Raw genomic sequence first — 5,781 nt, forward strand, 5'->3', positions numbered from 1 at the left:
GGATGACAGATCTAATTTAAGACAGAGTGGTAAAAAGATTTTATTGACACCTGCTATTTACTTGGGTGTTGGAATACCACCGCACTGCAGATGACCCAGGAGGTGATTTAAACTCTCCGTGCAGGTGCAGCGTGCAAGGTGTCTGTGTTTTTCCTCCACATATATCAACACATGACACGGTGCAAAGTGACATTTTAGCCCCCACATTCCCTGCATTCTGCCTTTCTTCTTTATGGTTTTACTGCTGGTGGTGTCCATCCAGAAGCCAGGCAAGAGCTGTGAGTAGCTGACCATGGTATTCCTCATAATTAGCTTTCTTACCTCCCACGCTCTGGACAGGTGGCTAGTCTGGTGCACATTTAAAGCCCAGCTATGTGAAAGCTACGGAGGGCACTGACCTCTGACCTCTGACCCAGGAAGCACCTGCGCTCGCTGCAATGTACTGGGGTTGGCAATCCCCTGTTGTCAAGACTTCCTCTCTGAGAAGTTTCCTTGTTTACAGTTTCCTAACTTATTTTTTCTCCTTTAGATACAGAGCTGCAGCATAGAAAGAGTATTTCTACAACATAAAAATACTTCAGAAAAGTAAAATTAAAGTAAAAAGAAAACGAAAGCATGTAAACTTTTATATTACTCAACTTAACTAAACTCAAAAAATGATTTTATTTGATATTTACAATAGAAGTACTGTATGTAGTTCCTAGTATACTACACCACACAGTCCTCTGACAAATTAACTATCCAGACACAATGGCAATCCAAGATCTAGACACCATCTTATTGTTTCAAAATACTATGCATAATTGCTTATTGCCTTAATAATCATTTCTAATTCACCCCCTCATGACCTGAAGTCATTTTCCCCTTACACTGCACAGATACAGAAAGTTGTTGTGGGTCAATCTGTTAGCAGTTTTCTTAAACTCTGGGATTGAATCCAAGACTCAGACAGATGTGATTAATAATGGCTGTTTCCCTAATAAGTTGTGATAGGATGTGATGTAAACAAGTCAGGAATCTCCACCAGCAAACAGGAGTACTTAAAGAATGCAGAAGTCGAACCTCCAATTGTAAAGGGAGGAAAACGAATCTCGGACCGTCCAGCAACTTTGTTTAAAACTATGAAGTGAGCGCAAAGTCATCAAACAAAAAACACTGGACTTGAAGGTTTATAATAACAGCTACCAGCTATCTCCGGCTGATCCACTTCTGAAGCAGTGTGAAGATGGATTTTGCTGTTTTTCTTTGCTTGTTTTTTGCCGTTAAATTGTTTTGATCGGATGACCTAATTTATGATGTTTGCCTGTCTATTTTTGAACTGGTAGTAACATGACGTTCTGCAGACCAGTTTTCAGTTCGGATCACTCAAACAGTAAGTGACAATCGTTATAAGATGTGTTTCTTTTTTGTTTAAAAACATGTTATGTTTCGTGTCAAGAACTTTCACATTACCATACGGTGTCCTGTAATCAATAATTGGGATAGAAGAGTGGTTCCCTGAGCCACAGGATAGCACTGAGGATAAGAGGCACACAGGGAAGCAGAAAAATTAATGTTGTATTTTTAGACAGATTCCAGGATGTGCAAGAAATACAGTCAATCTGCAGGAAGAATAAGTGTCTGTATATCTTTATGGAACATTAAGGCACCAATAACACATTTAAATGTAGTAAATACATGCAAGGAAAATATTGACAGCTGTCTGGAAACCATTTTAAATTTCAATATGGATTCAAGTTTCAAACTCTGAGAAATGCAATACTTTGAGGTTTTTATTTCTCTGGAAGGCTGAACTGGGTTTCAGTTGTTTCTCCTGGGTGAGGTCAGTTTCTTGACACAAGGTCACTTTAACAAGACAACACTGACAGCAACAAACACACCTTATGACTGTAGTATGTGAAATGCTATACCTCTGGTGGAATGGAATTAATAGGATTAGCCAAGTAAGTAATCCATCGGAACAAAAAAAAAGTTAAATTGAAACAAAGCATAAACTCATATTGTAATTAATGCTAACACGATGGGACAACTGCTATGGGTAATTGCTATAGTTTTTTTTTCCTCCGATTAAATCATTGCACATTTTATTACATAGCAGTGCTTATTATTAGAGTTCAGTCCATTACTTAGACTGGAAACTAAAAGGCTCAGTTGTAATTACGCGAATCTTGTGAATCAGATAATAACTAAAAGATATGCATGAATAAACAAACATCTGAATAATCATTATTTTTTCTGCACCACACACATATATATATATTAATGAGGCACCGGCATTGTTTTCATAAAACGGCAATCTGCTCGGACTCAGAAATGGCTTTTATTCTGTATCAAAGCTACTGAAATGAACGTTTTAGAACCAAATATCAAACATTTAAAGTTCAGTACTGCTCTGTGTGTGGTTTGGGAAAGTAATACAAAGTATTTTTGTTTATTTGAAGTATTGTGTTTGTGACTAATTTTAGGTTACAACTGCCTTTTGCAGTTACATCTTCGGCTTAAAAATTCAAACACTTTTGCCTGTTTTGGTAACTGTTTTGCTTTAGGTGTTAATTTTGTTACGGGGAAAGTCAATGCTGCGAGGCAGACTGATTTGCACATAGCAGCAATATCGACAGATGACCACGGGCTCTTTTTAATTCTTTCTCTGATGGAGCCCTGTCCTTATCACTGTTGATTGGGAGGATAATTGAATAGCAATTGATGATAAATGGCGGAAAGGGTGACATTTATCATCATCACTTTTTAATTACTGTCTCCCTCTGTATATGTAGTATCTGAAGAAAAGACAACTGCAAAGTAAGAGATGCTCTGAGATCGGGCGACATTATTTTCAGGCCGTTTATATGTATATCTTATATTTCTGAAACAAGTTGTGCATATTAGTCAAAATTGTTTTTCGAATGCTTGTCTTCGGACACATCCGTGGTCTACAACAACGAGGCAAAGACACCACACAAAGGAACGAGCAGTAAAATGTACACAGTACACATTTTTTTGTTCGTTAAGCCTGTGCACCAGGCTCTTCCTAAAGCCCCAGCCTTTTCTAAACCTCAGTAACAAAAAGAGATAACGAATAATAAAAAAGATTTGGCGGGGGCAACGCGAACGCTGTGAAATGATCTCATTGCAAAAGTATTAATGTGCGCTTGAAACGATACCGTTGAACCTGAGAAATGGCACTCGTATGAATTTGCAGTTTCTCTCCCTTTGCTTTACGTTGTTTCACTCCTGGGTAAATTGGACAAAAAATATCATTGATGGGTGCGAGAAGATAGGTTTACAATATCAAAAATAGGCGGTACTCTGTAAACATACCCCCGCATTTTTTTTAAAAAAAACGTACTAAACGGTTTATTTTTTCGTGAAGTTTTATGCACGATAGAATTGTGCTTTTTTTAGCTTCGTTTTGGGGAACAGTGTCTGCGGGAAAGCCGCGAAGGAACAAGCAGAGGTGCGTCCAACACTGAAAAGTTAAAAAAAGAAAGAAAACACGAGTCAGAAACGGAGGCTTCTTCAGGTGAATACGACTGTTCGTGTCAACACTGGTGCGGACTCAAAGCAAACGCGCTCAATTCATTTCCTGCAGGCAGCCGAATTCCCGAGTTTCCTAAATTATAACAGACGTTTGCCTTGCGTAAACGGAGAAGTCGTCATCTACTCAAAGGATTAGCAGAGTAACTGAGAAATACCGGTCCCTCCCTTCCTTAATCTTCGCGCAAACTGGTGTTAGAGGATGACCTTTCACCCTTTGGAGATTTCACGGATTAAGGGCTCTTTTATGTGGGTGCTGGTACCCAATCCAGCACTTTCACTTAATGTTAAATAAGCATTTCCTGATTTATCTTTTAATTCCACTCAACACAATGAAACCCAGTTTAACCTTTACCTTAGGATTTCCATGCTTTCCTACTTCAGTCACTCAAACAAAGCTACAGAAAGCAAAGGGATGAAAAAAAGAAATAAATTAAACCCCACTGCTGGTCACAGTCATTACAGTGATTAAACGAATCTGCCTGTTCTGCTCTGGGGAGATCATGACCCGGTACTGTATATACATTTTCTGCAGAACCGTAGACATTTAACATGCGTTTCTTTTTGCTGATGCCTGAGCACATTTGACTGTAGAATCTGTTATTCACAGAATAAAAACACACCACTGAACTGATTATATGTCATATAAAACTATATATATTTTTATAAATCGTATACTTTAATGTATTATTTGGTCTGACGCAAGGTTGGCGTTATTTGATGGAAAACACGGTAAGTGCAATAAGCACGAAAACATTAATAAATGACAATTAAGAAATCATAGGGAAAACTCAACCACATTTTCCAGTGAATGTGCACTCGAGTGCTACAAAAACTCGGATTTTTCTTTGCTCATTATTGATCAGGTCTCGTTTCTTCCTCCAATAAGGTTTGAAGACGAGAGCACCTAGCAAACGAGCTGGGCAGAGGACTGTGCTGGTCTGCACCTGTCCCGGGCGCCTCTCTCTTCGGCCGGGGGGTCGCCGGTGGTCCTCTCTTCGCCTGACCCACCTGAAGGGCACGACGGCCGCCTCACAAGACGTCTACAGCAGCTCGCAGCCCCGTACGGAGGCGGACCGGTAGTTCATTATGCTTGTGAATCTGCTGTCCGAGAGGAACTGTACCTTCTCGTCGGGAGAGGAGGAGGGGGACGGGGGGTGAGGGGTGCGCACGGCTGCCCCGATCTTCTGCTCTAGTTGAAGAAAGGAAACATGATACAAGTCATTGAAAAAGCAAACTAACCCAGTGAAGGGAGCGCAGTTTGTATTGCTGTCACACGGTACTTTATGGTGACACAAGATAAGGCAGGTAACGCTCAGTACTGCAGAAGTTAACTAAGTGGAAAGTACTTCACTGTGAGAATGTTATATCGAACGCTTTCCAAATGGATAATGAGTTTAGCACATTTATGCGTAACACAAACCTTCCAAAAGCATGAATATTTGTGGCGATCCCCCCCCCAAAGCTCATAACATTATTATACTGATTTTGACAGCTCAGCTTGATCTGGGATCAAAGATTTTTTTTTAGTATTCAAAAGGTTTACAAAGTTGAAAGGACATTTTTTACATTGTGTTTTAATTGTGAAAATAAATCTCTCATTCTACAATTATCAGACTCTTCATCTGTCGTTTCCGGGGGCTGTGTAAAATAAATACACGCATGTATGCATAGATCAATGTCAAAACACCGCAAGGATGTAAAAGAGCCAAAATACGTGCTCCACTCCTTGTTTCATGTCAACGTTCAGAAGAACTACACGTTCCATTCATTTGAAAGGTATTAATAAAAGACATCTTTGTCGTTTTTGGAATTATCCCCTAGATGCTGATGCATGCATATGAAATGCAAATATATTTGTGTACATTTTAATTGTGATGAATGTATACAATAAAGTATACAGTACAGTATACACTACAGAGTGTCGTTCTGGAAAGCGCTTTGAGAAGCCAACGTCAAAGGCGCTATATAAAATAAAGTTGATTTTTTTTTTGACACCATATATTGAACATACGGAAGCACATCGCTGCTCACACTGTGCAGTATTCTCCAGCAAACATATCGGATCATTGCATGGACACTGGCCGCGAGTCCGCTTCAAGGGCCAGAAGGAGGTTCTTGCACGGTCGACGAGAACCGTGCCTGCTCCACGAGCTCGATTCCCCCAGGAAGAGGAAGACTCTCGTGCGGGGCTCGGGAGAGTCCCACGCGCAATGTGCGCGCGACAAGGGAACCTATCGTCCACGC

General features: G+C 40.1%; 1 long non-coding RNA gene across 1 annotated transcript; it reads left to right on the forward strand.

Moving 5' to 3' along the window:
• The first annotated feature begins 764 nt into the window (after positions 1 to 764).
• LOC148649401 (uncharacterized) lies at positions 765 to 5,143 on the forward strand. The gene is made up of 2 exons (XR_015926343.1): positions 765 to 1,372; positions 4,424 to 5,143. It is a non-coding gene; the product is annotated as an uncharacterized LOC148649401 (long non-coding RNA).
• Positions 5,144 to 5,781: the final 638 nt, after the last annotated feature.

The sequence above is a fragment of the Lepisosteus platostomus genome, chromosome 14 (assembly GCF_059453375.1).
Source record: "Lepisosteus platostomus isolate fLepPlt1 chromosome 14, fLepPlt1.hap1, whole genome shotgun sequence".
Taxonomy (NCBI): Eukaryota; Metazoa; Chordata; class Actinopteri; order Semionotiformes; family Lepisosteidae; genus Lepisosteus; species Lepisosteus platostomus.